Below are 15,565 nucleotides of genomic sequence, written 5' to 3'. Positions count from 1 at the left end.
CCTTCCAGAGCAGACACAACATCATTAGAGTAAATCACAGTTCTCACAGATTCTTTTTTTTTTTTTTTTTGCGGTACGCGGGCCTCTCACTGTTGTGGCCTCTCCTGTTGCGGAGCACAGGCTCCGGACGCGCAGGCTCAGCAGCCATGGCTCACGGGCCCAGCCGCTCCGCGGCATGTGGGATCTTCCCAGACCGGGGCACGAACCTGTGTCCCCTGCATCGGCAGGCGGACTCTCAACCACTGCGCCACCAGGGAAGCCCTCTCACAGATTCTTGTTTCTTTGGTGGGGGAGGACAGATCCCCCTGATTCCTAGCCCTGAGTGGATTGCTCCTTCCATGTTCACTCTAGGTTGCAGAGTTAAGCTGCTTCTGAAGCTGCATACAGTCTCAGGGAGAGCAAATTCAGCGACGGATTAGCAATACCTGCCGTGAAAAATGGGAGTTTGGGAGATACGGAATGGCAAAATGGACCAGGAGTGATTTAGCGTAATGCTACCTTTAGGAATGTTTTGGTTTGTATGTTTAGGGCAAGAATAGCAAGAGCCAGGCAAGTTCCCAGGCCAATGTCCGGGACACTCTTGCTAGATCTTGGAGTGGGCTTATCACATGGAGAGAAGCAAATGGGAGTGAGAGCTGGCAGCCCAGGGCTGCGAGGAGCTGTGTTGAAATTTGGCTCCTTCTATAGCCTTGAGAAGATCCCCCATTCCATGCCTAAGTCTCTAGGCTTGCAGAGGGTTGGTTAACCCATCCACTGTTTTCCGTGTAGGTGGATGGAAATCACACGAATAGAGTCCTATTAAGGCATGCTAGAAATAGAAGCCGCAAGGGGCCACAGGTGCCAAATAAGGCACATTTCCCTGCAATTCGCCCCTCAGCAATCGTGCCAGACATTGCTAATCGATCACTGGACTCTTTCCCACTGGAAGCCCAGAAGCAGCTTCACTGTCAGTCTTAACTGAGCAACCCAGGCAGCAATTTTTAATATTGATTGGAAACTAATTTGACATTTCCGGTCAGAGACCAGATTCTGAGACAGCACAATTCCACTCTGCTATGGGACTAAAACAAAGATTGGGAAAGGGTGACGGTCAAAGATAAGGATACAAGAAGTCAGGACACAGGTCATCTCCTGAGTTTCATGACTCTGCTCTCAGTGTGTCTCTGAGACCCTTGAAAATGGAGCACTTTGAACAAAGTGCCTAAAAGTGAAGACACTTCTGGTTCTTGGTTTTTGGTTTTGGTTCTTGTTATATTATGTGGTATTTTGATTTTGTCAGTTTGGGATTAGTTAATATTTAACTATTAAAAAGGTCTTCCCCCTTCCAGGTGATGGCATTAGTTGAAAACCAAAAAAAAAAAAGAGAAAATTTGAATAATTTCTGTACAACTATGCATTGTGTTTGAATGGTTTTCAAAATTTCTGCCATATAAATTGACTTTTTGTTTAGACTATTTTACTTCCAGGCTGTGGCATATATCTGACTTACATCACAGTTTATTTAATATCCTCTGCCTTTCACAGTCATCAGCAAGATTTTAAAGCAGATATTGATTTATACTATGTAAATGCCAAGGCTTTTTATATTATCCTCTCCACCCTCCAAAACTTCCCTCCCCTTGTCCCTGTACACCAGTTTCCGACTTGTTTTCACAAATGCTGACTATATTGACTCTGTAGAATGTGCTTCTTACACTGATAGGCAGACCTGATTGCTTAAAATGAGCACCGCATTGATCTCTTAAAAAAGGGGCACACGGGCTTCCCTGGTGGCGCAGTGGTTGAGAGACCGCCTGCCGATGCAGGGGACACGGGTTTGTGCCCCGGTCCGGGAGGATCCCACATGCCGCGGAGCGGCTGGGCCCGTGAGCCATGGCCACTGAGCCTGCGCATCCGGAGCCTGTGCTCCGCAACGGGAGAGGCCACAACAGTGAGAGGCCCGCGAACCAAAAAAAAAAAAGGCCCACTTTTTGATCTACTTTTGTCAGGCTCTGTCTGCTTGTAGCCTAGTGGCTAAGAGCAGAGAATCTAACTTGGGTTTGAGTTTCAGCTTTATACCTTGTTATCTGTGTCACCTCGAGTAAGTTATTAACTATAAGTGTTATACTTTCCTTATATGTAAAATGAGGGATAATAATATTAATGATAAAGGTGATTTGTAGGGATCACATGGGCTTGTACATGCACAGTCCTGGCACATAGTGAGAGATCGATAAATGTTAGCCATTTTATGGTTATTATCTTCTCCATCCCCTCCTCAAAGATAGTTTAACCTTCTTATTCTTCCCCCAACCCCACCACCTATATTCTCTGCTCCTTTCCATTCCCTAAAACCAATCTAGATCTAGACAAGAGATATTTAAGTGGATTCAACATAGACTTTTAGGAATAGCGATCCACTCCTCCTTCCTTCCCCTCTTTCCCCCCTTTTCTCCCTTCCTCTCCCTTGCTTCTTTCTTTTCTTCCTTTCAAAAAATATTTCGTAAGGGTCTTTTAGGAACTATGTACTGTCATAGGTATAGAGGATAAATGACAATAAAAAGTTGTCTTCTCTTATGAGGAACCAATGAATTAACACTTCTGAAGCGCTTTAGGATAGCCTGACATATAGATGCTCTCTAAGCGTTTGTTAAATAAACCTAGGTTTCTGCTTCATCCCAATGTCTGATCTTAATCTTCTGTTTCCACTAGTAATCAGATCCTTATTTGATCCTCATGTTTTCATGCCTGTTGTGATGACAAGTCTATTTTATACTCTGATCACATCAGGACTGAGGTTTGCCTTTATATTTTTCTTTGGAGGCAGGGTAGTGGGGAGGAGAAGAACGTCAGAGGCTCAGCCCCACTACTGCACCCAGCTCAGTGGTTTCTGAACCAATGCCCTGCTGGTAGATATATTCAATGGCAACTGCCTGTTGGATCTGCACTAGCAACTTGGACGCTGTTCTGTGCTCTTTAATATGTGTTGCTCCACTCTGGGCTCTTCTGAGACAGACTAACATACTGCATTACCTCTTGTTTTCTATTCCCCTGCTATTTTCAGGTATTGTATTATTACCTACCAGATTGGCCTTCCATTTAGGACCGGCAGTGGCCACCATGCCTGCTACCTCCCAGCCCCATCCTTCAGTCAGATCTATCCCATTACAGCCCACCCATTAGTTCTGATCTTTTAAAGAAGCATGAGGCTTATTTCTCTTCTGTATTCCTCTTTGTCATCAAATATCTCTAGCTCTTAATTAATATATAAACAATATTTATAAAGAGGCTGCCAAGTAGATGTTAGGCATATTTATGAATAACTAGTAACAGCCAATAGATGAAGTTGAAGTCTTGATAGTAAAGAATGTGGACTTTCTCTGTGTCTGTCTCTGACTGTGACTTTCAGGTAGTTCGGCAAAAAGAAGATGCACTGACTAATCTTGACAACAGTTGTTTTTTTTTCAATAAGCATTATTTTAAAGTAAACTTTATTTCAAAATATTTAGGTTTACAGAAACTTTGTGAAGATGGTACAAGAGAATTCCTATATACCCACGGCCAGTTTCCCCTATTATTAGCATCTTACGTTTCTATGGCACAATTTTCACAGTTAATGAACCAACAGTCTTTCATTATTAACTAAAGTCCATACTTTATTCTAATTTTCTTCGTTTTTACCTAATGTCCTTGTTCTGTTCTGGATCCCATCCAGGATATCATATAGCATTTACTTGTCGTATCTCCTTAGACTCCACTTGTCTGTGATAATTTTTCAGACTTGCCTCGTTCTGGATGATCTTGATAGCTTTGAGAGTACTGATCAGGTATTTTGTAGAATGTCTCTCAGTGGAGATTTGTTTGATATTTTTCTCCTAGTTAGACTGGGTTTATGGGTTTTGGGAAGGTCACAGAGGTAAAGTGCCATTCTCATCACATTGTATCAAGGATACATACTATAAACATGATTTATGACTATTGATATTAATTGTGATCACCTGGCTGAGGTAGTAATTGACAGGTTTCTTCACTGTGAAATCATTCCTTTTCCTCTCTTTCCATACTGACTCTTTGGATGGAAGTCAGCAAGCTCAGTCCCCACTTAAAGAGTAGAGAGGTATGTTCCATCTCCCTGAGGGCTAAGTATCTACCTAAATTATTAACACTTATGCTGCACAGATTTGTCTATTCTCTCCCATGTACTTATTCAATCATTTATTTATATAAACATGGGATCATTGGTATTTATTTTGTACTTTGGGTTATAATCCAATGCTCCTTTATTTATTTGATTGCACAAATTGTTCCAGCTTTTGTCACTGGGAGCTCTTTTAGTAGACCCCTGTTTTTCTTCAGCACACCTCCATCACTCTGTGTGTGTGTGATCATTTCCTTTCTTTCCGGCACTACAAGATGATGTCCCAGGCTCATCTTTCCTGCCCCAGTCCTAGAATCAGCCATTTTCCTGAGATGCCCTGCTTCCTCTCACTGAAGAATGATATTAAAACCAAGATGTAGGCACTGAGTGTGCTTGTTGCTATTGGGGTGTCATTGCTTCTAGGCCAGTCTCTTTAGCTGCTGTGAAGTCAGAGGGAGGTTTAGATTAATTTGAGCAGTTGCAATGAAGACATGCATGGGTTATATGCCAGTTGGCAGTGGAGTGAATGGGAGATAAGAAATTTTCGGTAACAAGTAAAAAAATGGTAGAGGGGAAGTGGTAGCTTGAGGTGGAGCCTGGATGGTGACCATCCAAAGGATCCTGGGAATGTTTGTATCTAAAGGCAAGGATCCAATGACAATGAATGAAGAAATTCAAGACACAGGACAGGGCAGACAATTGATTAAGGAAGCTAGATTATTCTATCTGGAAAATATCAGTAAGGTAGCAATATTTTGTCATGGTTTTCATCAATATTTTCCAGGGAAACACAACAGATTAAAAATGTCAAAAGTGGGACTTCCCTGGTGGCACAGTTGTTAAGAATTCGCCTGCCAATGCAGGGAGCACGGGTTCGAGCCCTGGTCCAGCAAGATCCCACATGCCACAGAGCAACTGAGCCCATGCGCCACAACTACCGAAGCCCACGCACCTAAAGCTTGTGCCCTGCAACAAGAGAAGCCACCACAGTGAGAAGCCCGCGCACCACAACAAAGAGTAGCCCCTGCTCACCACAGCTACAGAAAGCCCACGTGCAACAATGAAGACCCAACACAGCCAAAAGTAAATAAATAAATAAATTTATATAAAAAATGTCAGAAGCAATTACTCATAAACTATTGAATAATTGTTTCTACCTTCCTTTTTTCTTCTTCTTTTTGGTAATCAACTTTAAGAGATATTTCAAATACATGAGATGGTAACATTTATATGGTACATTTTAGCTCCTCAGAGCACAGTCACATTATGTCTCCCATTTTACTCTCAGAACCATCCCATGAGATAGGATAAATATTATTCATCTCCTTTTGAGAGGCATGGACATATATACACTACCAAATGTAAGGTAGATAGCTAGTGGGAAGCAGCCACATAGCACAGGGGTATCAGCTCTGGTGCTTTGTGACCGCCTGGAGGGGTGGGATAGGGAGGGTGGGAGGGAGGGAGATGCAAGAGGGGAAAGGTATGGGAACATATGTATATGTATAACTGATTCACTTTGTTATAAAGCAGAAACTAACACCCCATTGTAAAGCAATTATACCCCAATAAAGATGTTAAAAAAATTATTCATCTCCTTTTTACAAATAAGTAAATTGAGGGATTGAGTTTAAGTAGCTAGCTCAATGTCATTCTTTTAGCAGTGGAAATAAAACTAAAAGTTGGGTTTCTGTACTGTTCAGCTTGTATTCTTCCCACTGCTTACCCCAGGGTTTCTCAACCTGGGCACTAATGACATTTTGGGCCAGATAATTCTTTGTTGTGGGAGCTGTCCTGTACATAGTAGAATGTTTATCCACATCCCTGGTCTCTAGTCCCTGGATGCCAGTAGCACACTCCCCTCCCCCAAGTTGTGACCATTTCTCTAGACATTGTCAAACATTCTCTGGGGACAAAATTGACCTCCTGTTAGAGAACTACTGGCCTTAGTTAATAATCTGCTTTTAAGCAATAGACATTTCTTTCCCCCCCAAACTTCAACAATTAAGATCTCAAATATCTTAAAATTTAAAATCCACATTTTATTGTAATGTATTAGAAATAAGCTCTGGGTGATTGCATCATTCACCAAATTTAAGAATTATATTTGTTTAATATATAGGACATCATTTACAATAGTAATTTAATATAGAAATAATAAAAATGCTAATTTGAGGATTATAAATTAGGAAAGGGTAACATTTGGTCAGATTAGAGCACATACGTGTTAGGATTTCATTCAAGCTTAGATCCATGGAGTGCGGAGGCCTTGTTCTCCATGGCCCTTTTAATTATAATTTTGAATTCATTATATAAGAGGGAAGAACAAATTACTTTACCCTTTGTATTCTATTGCTTTTGCTACAAGTTAATTGCTAAAGGGATGTGGCCTATAAGCTTAAATTATACATAATGGCCCATCTCTGGGAACACTGTCTCCAATGCAATGAACATTAAGCTAAAATACCTTTGTTTAGCTCACAGGAAGCCTCCTGACCAGGCTCACCTGTGAATGACAGCAGTAAGGAAGAAATTAACACATCCCTTCCAGAGTCTGACTGGAAGCAGGACTTTACCCCCTCCCTTTTTAGTATAATAGAAGCCTGAATTCTAACTCAGGGAAGATGATTCTTTGGGACACTAGTCCACCATCTTCTTGGCCTGCTGGCTTTCCAAACGAAATCTCTATTCCTTGTCCCAGCAACTCCTCTCTCGATTTATTGGCCTGTCGCGCAGCAAGCAGTACAAGCCTGGACTCAGTAACAATTACATAAACAATACTACTGTGAAAGTGCTTGTTAAACATTTGATAAAGGTAACAAAGTGACTGAAATATATTTTTTAACTGCTAAGAATTTGCTCATTCTAGACTTCACTTTTCTCTGTTCTCTTTAATCTTATGCATTTACATATATGATTTTTACATCACAGTAATTACAGGGTATAATTTGCATCCTTTTTAACTTAAAATTATATCATAAACATTTTTCCTGTTGCTTACATAATGTGCATAATTATCATTTTAATGACTACATAATATTCTATATAGTTGCTAAGCCATAATCCATCTAAGCATTCCCCTATTGCTATATATTCAGGTTGTTTTTGATATCACAAATAATACTGCAACAATCATCTTTGTGATTATTAAATTATATTACTTTTGGAGACAGATTCACAGGAATGAAATTATTGAGTCAGGGTTATGAGCATTTTAGTGGATCATGAAACATATTGCCAAATTGCTCTCCAAAGAGATTTACACTGCCAGGAGAAATATATGCTTGTATCAGTTATATTACATCCTTGCCAGAATTAGGCATTTTAATCCTTTTTTCTATGTTGTATAATTTAATAGGCACAAAATTCACTTTGTCCTCTGTTGTTGATGCTAATGATCTAGGGTGTTGGGGAAAGGAAAGAAATATTTTCTGGGTGCCTACACTTGCTATGCACCATGCTAGGAAATTTATACTCATTGCCTGAAATATTGACCCTAGCACTGTCTCCCCACTCCAGTGTTTCTCAATAGCCCTCATCTGCTTCACTTTCCTTTGTAACACTTATAAATATCTGAAATTATATTATACATTTACATTCTTCTTTATTTTACCAATTCCTCCAATAAAATGAAAACTCGCTGGACAGAGGGGTTTTGTCTTGTGTGTTATTATCTGGGATAGTACTTGACACACAGTAGAGTCTGTATAAACATTGTTGAATGAAAATATGAAAGGTTTAATTAATTAGTCTCAGTTCATAATTATGTCACTTCTATTGGCTTGCCATTAAGACTGTTTAGAGATATATGGTGCTGTCTTGTCCTTTCTGGATACACTCTGTTGCATTAAAATATGGTCAAGCATGGTCTATCTGCTTCGGTCAATGAAAGGTGAGCAGAAGTGATGTATGTCTTAGTGGGGTAGACTGTTTAAGAGCCAGGCACACTCCTCACTGTTTTTTCTTCCCCTCTGCCAGAGTTAATGCCTAAGTTCCAAATAGTGTCTTCTCTGCCAGCCTAGGTCTCAAAGTTAGGAGGGCTATGAAATAGATTAGAGCCTCCAAGTAATCCTTGGTAGATATACTGTGTAAACAGGAAATAAACAATAATTACTTTGGGCTGATATTTGAGGGCTGACTGTTACTGTAGTAAAATCTAGTATAACCTAACTAATGCAGAGTTTAGTATGTATACATAGTGTGGTCTGAATCACAGGGCTGGCAGTGGAGAGGCCAAGATTCAAACCTGGTTCTGCCTGTGTCTTTTCCACTAGCCCAGAGTACTATAGATAGTAAATAGGTGTATTATTTTGTTACAGCTGTGTACTACAAACTGGGTGGCATAAACAAGAACAATTTATTGTTTTACAGTTCTGGGGGCTAGAAATCTGAAATCAAGATGTCTGCAAAGTTGGTTCCTTCTGAAGGCTGTGAGGAAGAATTTGTTCCATGCCTCTCGCCAGCTTCTGTCTGTTTGCTGGCAGTTTTTGGAGTTCCCTGGCAAGTAGAAGCATCACCTCAGTCTCTGCTTTCATCTTGTTTTTCTTTTTATTGAAGTATAGTTGGTTTAGCTCTCTGCTTTCATCTTAACATAGCATTCTCCCTATGTGTGTTTGGCCGTGTCCAAATTTCCCCGTCCTATAAGGACACCAGTCTTATTGGATTGGGGGCCCATTCTACTCCAGTTTGACCTCATCTTAACTAATGATATCTACAACTATTCTATTTCCAAATAAAGTCACATTCTGATATGCTTGGGGCTAGGACTTCAACATATTAATTTTAGGGAGACACAATTCAAAAATAAATGCCGTGAGCTTATGTAAGGGTATAAATAGTGTATAACAATTCTATGACTACATCTAGATTAACCTGGATTGAAGATAATTTTCCTTACTATTGCTTCTGTTATCCTTACAATGTTCCTGGAAATTTGTTGAATTAGAAAGAGCCAGCAATAATGAAAAAAAATGGGAGATGAGAAATTGCAATATTATCTTTGTAAAATATATATTGTCAAAGTGAAGAGTGTTAGTCTCAATTGATGGTGGTCCAGCTGTTACGTCCATATGTCTTTAGCATTTCAAAATTAGGACCAAGTATTCAGAATAAATATAAAGGCATCTAAAATTGTAGGGACGTGATCCCAGATATTGTGACCATATGTATAATGAATTTCCCATTTACAAAATACCAAGTCTATATCATTTGGCTTATCTGGTATAACATACAAGTTGATTTCCTAGCACAAAGCACTGTATCACAGATAAAGCAAGCTAACCAAGAGAGCTTGAAATTTTCGTAGCATTGAAGTTTTACTTTCAGTCATTGCAATTTATGTTCTCAAAAGTTGAAATTTCATTTATAATAAAAATGTATTAATATTGAACCATATGCTAAAAGAATTTTCTAAGAGAGCAAACATAATGATCTGACATCTGAGTTCTTACAGATTATGACTTAGGATAACATCCAGAAATCTCATATTATACTTCTTCACTTTTAGCAGTGAGAAAAAAAATACCCTAATTTAAGATGTACTTATCTACATCACATATATAATCATGGCCCCACTTTTGATGATTGGTGGCACAGCAAATAAGTCAGAGTAACAATAGTGAAAAAAGCCCTCACATTTTATTTCATAAGAGAGTTGAGTCCACTTTAGCCTAATGGACTTAATTTTACATATAATAGCACTATGATTATCTACGTTCTGTTGGCATTCTTCAGTTCTTCTGTAGGACACAGCTGCAGGGGATGAAATTTTAAGACAGTGGATAGCTGTTAGGACCTAAATTGTGTTCTGCCCAAAATTCATATGTTGAAGCCCTAATCTCCAATGTGACTGTATTTGGAGATAGGATCTTTGGGGAGATAATTAAGGTTAAATGAGGTCATAAGAATGGGGCCTAACCTGATAGAACTGATGTCTTTGTGAGAAGAGGAAGAGATATCAGATCTCCCTCTTTCCCTATGTGTGCACAAAGGGAAAGCCATATGAAGACACAGTGAGAAGGCAGCTGTCTACAACCCAGGAAGAGAGGCCTCACCAGACACCAGTCTTGCTGGCATCTTGATCTTGAACTTCCAGGCTCCAGAACTGTGAGAATATACATTTCTGTGGTTTAAGCCACCCAGCCTGTGGTATTCTGTTATGGCAGCCTGAGCTGACAATACAATAGCAGAATGAAAATGGGCGAGAAGTTTGCTAAGAGAGATAAATTCAAGAAATAATGAGAATTAACAGCAGAATGCAGAGAAAGCCATAAGAAGGTGAATAGGGAAAAAATATCAACAATCATAGCTTCTGAACTTCTTTAGCTCAAGGGAACAAAGTCCTCTATATAGCTCTTTATAACTCCCAAGAGCTTTACTTTATTAGAGCAACAAAAATGATTCATGTTCAAAAGCCTGGGTGGGAAAATGCTGGGTGGGTTAAATTACGTATGTGAGCTAGAATGTGCACAATACAATTTAGAAAAATTACCTAAATTATCAAGCTTGAGTTATTTGGAAAAATAATCACTTTTCTTGGTCTCTCTTCTACTCCTTCTACTGAGGAGTCTGAATAGCTGAGATAGCACTCTAATACAAATACGTTTCTATCCACTGATGTGACCAGTATTTCTTAATTTGGTCATATAAAAATAAGTGACTCCTTTTCCCATTGGATCTCTATAATCACAATAAAAAAAATCTAAGGGGAAAGGGGGTGGGAGAGGGATAAATTAGGAGATTGCTATTAATTTATACACACTACCATATATAAAACATATAACCAACAAAGACCTACTTATAGCACAGGGAACTATACTCAATATTGTGTAATAACCTATAAGGGAAAAGATTCTGAAAAAGAATATGTATATATTTATATATATACATATACATATATGTATATGCATAACTGAATCGCTATGCTGTACCCCTGAAACTAACACTATGTTGTAAATCAACTATACTTCAATAAGAAAAGTAAAAAAGTTAAAAAAAGAGACCTAATAATGAACAATTATGAGATTACAAAGTTCTTATGTATTAATAAAGTATAGATAACATTTCTTTTAAAAAGAAAACTGTGTTATATATATATTAGGGATTTTAGATATATCTCTTTCTCTGTGTTTATATATAGGTCTCTATTTAGGTCTCTCTATATAGAGAGTTGTAGAGATATGTGTGTGTGTATATATATACATAGATAGATAGGCAGTCTTTGTACAGTAGTGTGGGACCATAAAACATAAAAAGACCTTGCAAACTGAATCAATGCAAAAAGATCTTAATAAGCGATGGGGAATATTACAGTTAATCTGCTACCTTTATTTTTTGGTCAAAACATTAAAAGCTCCCTTACTGTCAATTTTAAGTATGTAGGGAAGTGAAAAAATTAGCAAAACTATTATTTATTTAGTACACTGTAATTTAAAATGATGGAAACATTTTGAATTAAATGTTTTATTTCTTTGTAAAAAATTTATCCATAGCAGCCTGAACAGTGCTTGCTGCTTTCTTCCTGTCATATAACTTACTGCATAGAGTGATTATTTTCTCTCTGCCTTGGCTAATGGTCATACTCCTTTCTACGTTTACCAGTAATTTATCCTTTGAACTTTCAATGTTGTGAAAATATCTCCAAGAGTTCCTTTAATGTGATGTTTTTGGTCAGAATCACTTCTCTGGGACACCTTCATTTTCATCACAATCTCATTCTTTATTTTTGTCAATAAGCTCACTTTTACTCAATTTCTCTGGCTGCACTCAACATTCCCATGGTCAGCTATGTCTTCTTTTATGCCATTTATGTTTGATTTGAATTTCCTTTTCAGCGTTATCACCTTTTCTTCTTTACTGCCCTTCCGTCTTTATTGGCCAGTTTCCTCTTTTACTTATGTATTTTTGAAAATGTCTCATGGATTTGTCACTGGGAGATAAGGGGTCAACACAACTGCATGCTTTGATATCTGTGTGTGAACAGAATAACACACGTGCAGTGAACACTGACAGACTTCAAAAAAGTGATATGATTGGTCACCGATCATTATGTGCATGTGTTATTTACCTAGTAATTTATGAACTGAAGAGTTAGCAGAAACATGGTACTTTGTGCAAATAGTCAGTTTCACCACGGCAAATAAAATTTGAACACTGTTGTTGGCGAAGTGGTGTTATTTACTTGAACCATGTGTCTTATATAGTTTGGGCTGCTATAACAGAATACCGTAGACTGGGTAACAGCAGACATTTATTTCTCACTAGCCTAGAGGCTGTGAAGTCCAAGATCAAGGTGCCTGCAGACCTGGTATCTGAGGAGAGCCATCTTCCTGGTTTGTGGACAGCTGTCTTCTCATATCCTCACATGGTGGAGAGCAGCAAGAGACGGAGCAAGCTCTCTTATAAGGCCACTAACATCAAGAGGGCTCCACCCTTGTGATCTAATTACTTCCCGAAGTCTCCATCTCCAAATACCATCAAGTTGGGGATTCATGTTTTTATATATGAAATTTGGGGGGACATGAATATTAAGTCCGTAGCACCATGGTAACAAGTTTTAAACATCAGAGTTGCACAAAGCAAGTGCACGCACACACACACACACGCACACATGCAAGCACACAATTAATGTATCAGAAAATGGTCTTATATTTCAATTAGTCTCTTTCTTTTTTTCAGGTTTTATTCTTTTGCTTCAATCTCTTCCCTACTCTTTTTGCTCAGATGTTTTTTCTCTGAGAAGATGTTTTTTCTCAGGAGAAGAGCTAGGAAAGCTTTCTGGGAGAACCTAGGAGGGCTTCAACAAGCTCCCCATGGCTCTAAGTACCGGGTGGACAGTTCTCTAGTCAGTTTATTTCAAAGGCATTTTGGGGGTTTGGCTGGAGATTGGGGAGGTGCATTCTGGGTCAGATACAATGAGCTTGCTCTCTATTGTCATTTGTGAGTTTCTCATGCTTATCAGAATAAATCCGTGCTCAGCACATTGAGGAATTCAGTTCAGTTAGGCTCTGCTTGAACATTTTTAAGGTCTAGCTGCAGGAAGTCTATGGTAGATTGAATGCACAAATAGCCCTTATTCTCCACCCATCTTTGTGTCCACCCCTCTGCAATGTGCCTTTGCAGCTCCTCCCTCACTCCTTGGAAAATGGCTGGCCTTGGGACTTGCCTTGGCCCATCTCAACTGAATGAGATGAAATTGATAATGTGCCAGAGCCTTGCATGTTTCTGCTCTAACTTGGTCCCTACTAGCAGCTTAGCTAGTCTGAAGGAGAGACCACGCAGAGAAAATTTCAGTTGTCCCAAGTGAAGCCATCCTAGATTAGCCTACATCCAGATGATCCCCATACATTGGAGAACGTCCAGCCAAGATCAACAGAGCTGTCAACTTGGTCACGGATGCATGAATGAACCCAGCTCAGACTAGAAAAATGGCTCGGCTAAACCATAGATTTGTGAGAATAGTATTTGCTTATTATTATGGCATTTGACTTTTTTTAAAGCTCAGCAATAAATAGTACAGTGTCATTTATAGAGGCAAAGGTTTTTTAAATTAACTTTAGCTGTTGCTGTAATCTATAAAAATGTCTTTTGCTTAGTCCCAAGAGTAGGTAGCTGGTAAACTCCAAGCCAATTCTACCACCTTAACTTTAAACAGACCTCTTAGGGCACCATCAGTGTCAGAGCTGCTGATCTATCCAACCTGGGGGAGTAGGGACCATGTCTCTCTTTCTAACCACTGTTTAGTCGACACACTGCAAATTATCTGGTGTACAGAATCTCTCTATAATATTTGCTGAATGAGTGAAGGCCTAAAGGCCTTTTTGAGTAAGAATAATATCTCTAGGGAAATTTGATTAATACTCAAAATGTATCAGTATTTTGGAAAGGTTTTTCTTTTTCTTTTTTAAATATCAAATTTAAAATACACCCTTTTCCTCAATTTTAAAATACACCTTTTTTAAATATCAATTTTAAAATGCACCTCTTGTTTTCCTCCTGGGAAGAAAAAAAACTTTTTCCCCTTTTCTACAAGTGATAGTATTTCAGTGCAAAATGAAAATGGAAATGAATTTATAAATGCAGTAATATGAAGGTCAACAGACCAAAGGATGGTGTAAGAATCACCCTCGTTAATATTGGCATCTTTGAGACGTAAACTTTCAGTTTTGGTCTGATTGTTGGAGGTGGTTTCATGCCCACTCATCTGTATTTCTTTTTGTCTGGAGGTCCTTGTGAGCAAGTCCACAGATTTGAAAATGGCAGTGTGAGTTTAGAATTTAGATCCTATAATCCATTCATGGCTCACAATCTTGGGGTGGTGAGAGCAAACTTAATTTTTACTACACCTTGATCATGTCCTGAGGCTCTATCAGACCAAGAACCAACTATGATCTAAAGTGAAGGAGACAGGAAAGAAGAATTTGAATACTTTTATTTTTACTTCTTGGAAGAGAATCATTCATTTAAAATCTGGAATAAATTTCCTTAATTGATATTTTTAAAGAATCATAACTCACAAAACTCATTAGAAAGACCATGCCTGCCAAATGTGAGATCAATGTTTGTAAGGTGTAAATAGAACCATTTGGTATATGTCCAGGGAAACTTTTTAGAGTATAAAATAAAAATTTAAGAAATGGTACCCTAGAGGCAGGAACAAGTGATACTGAGCATGGCCCCGTGGGGATCCTAGGCACAAAACCTTTCTGTGTCCCCGGTTTCTTTGATGACAGGAAACAGCCTTCATTCAGCCTCCATGACCTTCCCTGAGTTCCAATGGGTAGATCCAAGCAGTTGTTAATTAGCGAAGGGAGGGGATGCGAGACCAGGGAGAAACAAACAGTCGAGCAGCCTTGGGGCAAGGTCCTGTTTCCCTATTAACGGATACACACAACAATATCTTTGAACTATTTTGCAGATACTGAAACCCCCTCCAGGTGGGAGAAGTTAACGATTAACGATGGTATGCTGCACACAAGCATGTAGACCCCAGATCAGTTGGACCTGAAGGTTGATGATGCTGACTCCTACTTACCTACCCACGAACCCATTAGAAGAATATCCATGAGCTGATCACACCCTTTTTGAACAATTACTATAAAACTTCTCACTGGGCTTCCCTGGTAGCGCAGTGGTTGAGAGTCCGCCTGCCGATGCAGGGGACACGGGTTCGTGCCCTGGTCCAGGAAGATCCCACATGCCGCGGAGCAGCTGGGCTCGTGAGCTATGGCTGCTGAGCCTGCGCGTCCGGAGCCTGTGCTCCACAACGGGAGAGGCCACAACAGTGAGGGGCCCGCGTACCGCAAAATAAAACAAAACAAACAAACAAACAAAACTTCTATCTTCTCCAAGGGGGGGGGCACATAATTTTTCGAGGCAGGAGCCCACTGTGTCCCCTTTGCCTGGCAAAGTAATAAAGCTACTCTTTTCTACTTCACCCAAAACTGTCTC

The sequence above is a fragment of the Leucopleurus acutus genome (assembly GCF_964270905.1).
Source record: "Leucopleurus acutus genome assembly, chromosome: 2".
NCBI classification, from domain to species: domain Eukaryota; kingdom Metazoa; phylum Chordata; class Mammalia; order Artiodactyla; family Delphinidae; genus Leucopleurus; species Leucopleurus acutus.
This window is presented reverse-complemented; position numbering follows the sequence as displayed.